Consider the following 3,772-nt stretch of genomic DNA (forward strand, 5'->3'; position numbering starts at 1 on the left):
CTATATAACGGGAGTGATATCATAGTTCTTGATAGAGTGAGACCACTAAGTGCATGGTCATGCCCAAATAAGTCAACATGAGATGTTGAGCTCATTTGTTTAGAGTAAGTCTACTTGGAGTTCAAGACATAGATTAATTAGAGGATGACACGGTCTATACCTCGGTTTGATCAATCATGATATCAAAGATCGAAGGACATGGTCACATATTGTGAGAGTCACAATTAGTAGTCACTATGGTGATGTTAGATATCAACATTCTTGTAACTTGGGTAACAATGATGTGTTGCTAGATACGGCTTATTGTTTATGTTTCTAAATTGGTTTAGAAGCATTGCCAATGTTACAAGAACCTATAGGATCACACACAAAGGGCAATTAGATGGAGATTAGGTTCATATGATGAACCAAGAGGATTAGATTCAAGTGATGAATCAAATTGGATTAAGTGTAATCTAAACTAGACTAATTGAGTTGATTTGATCAACCATGAGAGATTAGAAGTCAAGTTTGACTTGACTTAAGAAGGAAGACTTAATGGTCAAGTTTGACTTGACTTGATTGTCAAATTTGACTTGACTTTATGCCACATCATGGTCAAGTTTGACTTGACTTTATGTCATGTCATGGTCAATGTTGACTTGACTTATGCCATCTCATGGTCAATGTTTGACTTAACCAAATGACTTAAATGTGAGGTGGCATAAATGTTGGCCAATGATGATGCTCCACATCATCAAACATGCCACATCATGGGAGTTACCTATAGGTTGTAACTCATGGCATTAATGGGGTTTTGTAACTCCCCTTTCCTCATGAAGTGGCCGGCCACATTAGTGTGGTGGAATAAAATTGATTTTTCACATTCACTCCTTCTTCCTCCTTGGAGCTTTCTTCTTCCTCTCCCTCTCATCCTTACCAAAATTCTAAGGAGTGCTAGCACACTCAAAAATTTTGTTTCTCCACTCCTTGTCCATGTGGATACATTGTAGAGGGGAGTACACTTGACTCCCTAGAGATCTGACGATCACAAGGACGAGCGGGATACGCGAAGGGCACACATCGAGGGTAATGATCTTATCATGTAGATCTAAAGTAGATCTAGGATAGAAAAATGAGTATGTGAAATTTTATGTTTTCGCACGGATCCTTTTGGCATGGGTTTCTGAGGTTTTCGCAACGCAAAAGCAGTTTTTGCGACCCGGAAAAACCCAACAAAGTGGTTCGGGGGAAAGCTTGTAAGAAATACCTCACTAGATCGCGGTTGTCGATCTTCTCTCCTATGACGTGGAGCCCATTTACCATCTCCTTGAATCGTCCATGCATTTGGCTCACATTTTCGTTGAGCTTTATTGTGAAGGATTGTAGTTGACCCACCAAAAGATCTCTTTTGGCTCACCTTGATTCGCTTGAGCCCTCGTTGAGTTCAATGAGTTTCTCCTACAATTCCTTAGCCAAGTTGAATGGACCGACCTTGCTCAGTTGCTCTTTGAAAAGTCCACATTGCAGAGTAGTTGTGGCTTTCACATTTGCTTGTGCTTTCTTGCATATCTCCTTCGACCATTCTTTGGTAGGTAGAGGCGCTCCGGTTGCATCCTTGGATTTTTCGAAGTCATCTACAACTCTAAACTAATTTTTAATATCGATCATTAAATAGTACTCCATCCTACCTTTCCAATATGCGAAGTCATTACCGTCGAAGTAGGGTGGTCATGCAGTGTTGTATCCCTCTTGAAACGTCATTTGAGATTTTCAGGTTGAATGTTAGTTCACGCGAAAGAGCCTAGCTCTGATACCACTTGTTGGGGTCGATGAGTTCGCTAGAGGGGGGTGAATAGTGATTTTTTGAATTTCTATGCGAAAATGTTAGCGGAAGCAAGATAAATATGAAAAAAATAGAAATCAATCGCTAACCAGGTTATTTATTTAGTATCCACCTCTTACGAGGTGACTAATCCAAGGATCCACACACACACCGACGACCTTTTCACTATGAAACCCTCCTTTTTGAAGCACGCTTCGAATGTGGAGAAAACCCTCACAATCTGATCTCTTCCCTTCACAAGATTAAGTAGTGAAGTAAAGAGGAAGAGAAGTACTTTTTCAAAGACAGAGAATTGTCAGAGAATATGATCAGAAAATAAGATTATTTTCTTCGTCGTCGTTTGCTATTTTTATATTTTTCCGTATACCAGTCGACTGCTCTAAGGGTCAGTCGACTGATGGTCTTCAACGGCTATTTGATCTGCATTTAATTAGCCAGATTTTGCCTCAACGGTCACCTAGCAGTTGACTGCACCATGAGCAGTCGATTGCTCCAGTCGACTGCTCCACTCGACTGATCTTTCTGTGACTTCAGTGTGTGCTTTTGATCAACCAGCAGTGGACTGCTCCCAGGGCCAGTCGACTGCCAGTTGAAACTCCCCATTCAGCTCCTTTTTCATCCCTTAGCCTTGACGCAAGTCTTCAAACGTCTTCCACAATCCTCGTGCCCTTCCTTGCACTAGCTTGAGACGTTTCCCTCAGCTTCGTCGTGCTAAGTCTCCCTTTGCCAAGAGACACCATGCCTCCAGGATTTCATCCTTTGCCAAGTCTTCCAACCTGGACTTTCCTGTGGACTCAAACCACACAAGTTAGATTACCAACATTACCTAACTTAAACTCATTTTAGCCAAATATTAAAATCCAAATCACTTGGGGAAAGATTGCACCAACAACCTCATCCAAAAATATTTCATCCAAAATACCAATACTCATTATAGAATGATGCTCTCTCAGATGCTTCTTAGCATTAAATAGATTAAACTTTTCCACTATGCCTCCTATCTCCATGGTAAGTATGCCTGCATATACATCAATTTTCGTCCTCACAGTCTTCAAAAATGGCCTCCCAAGAATAAGTGGCGATCTGTGTGCTAAGTAATCATCCTCCATGTCCAGGATATAAAAATCTGCAGAAAAAATTAATTCTTTTACTTTTACAAGCACATCTTCAATCATTCCAGCTGGGTGAATTTGGCTCCTGTCTCCCTCGATTTGTAGAACCACTCCTGTAGGTTGCATAAGACCTATCCCAAGCATATGAAAAATTGATCTAGGCTTCACATTAATTGAAGCTCCCAGATCTAATATAGCATCCTGAAATGTATTCCTTCCAATCTCACATGAAATGGTAAATACCCTTGGGTCTTCATATTTCTGAGAGACTAGATGTTTCTGAGGGACTACATGAATAATGGCTAATACATTCTTCCCCATGTTTATCAATTCATTTCCCTTGAACTTCTTTTTGTGCACACATAAATCTTTAAAAAATTTTGCATATTTAGGGATGTGCTTGATCATGGTTAGCAAGGGCACATTTACCTCCACTTACTGAACAAGTTTACCAACTCTTGAAATTCTTTGGATTTCTCCTCCTCTACGCTCCTTTTAGCTTGAATTCTCGTTGGGGAAAGGGTAAGGGAATCCTTGGTTCTACCCCTTGAGCTGAATTTTTTGTGGTTGAAATAGGGGCTAAATTCTGAGTTGGTTTAACTGTTGTACTATCTTCAAAAATTCTATTTTCTTCATATTCTTCAACCAAAATTGGATGATCCATTGAAGAGGAGCTTAGTTGTGTGAACTTTGACCACCAATGGATGCTGAAACGTCGATTTCGGAGCTATTTTGTGCTGAATTTGGAGTTGCTGAAATTTTATCATTAATTTTTGGTTTTTGAATGTTCAAATTTGAAATAGACTTCCCACTCCTCAAAATTATTACACAAATT

This window comes from Curcuma longa, chromosome 20 (assembly GCF_044706935.1).
Source record: "Curcuma longa cultivar G26 ecotype Majalengka, Jawa Barat chromosome 20, ITB_CL_G26_1.1, whole genome shotgun sequence".
NCBI classification, from domain to species: Eukaryota; Viridiplantae; Streptophyta; class Magnoliopsida; order Zingiberales; family Zingiberaceae; genus Curcuma; species Curcuma longa.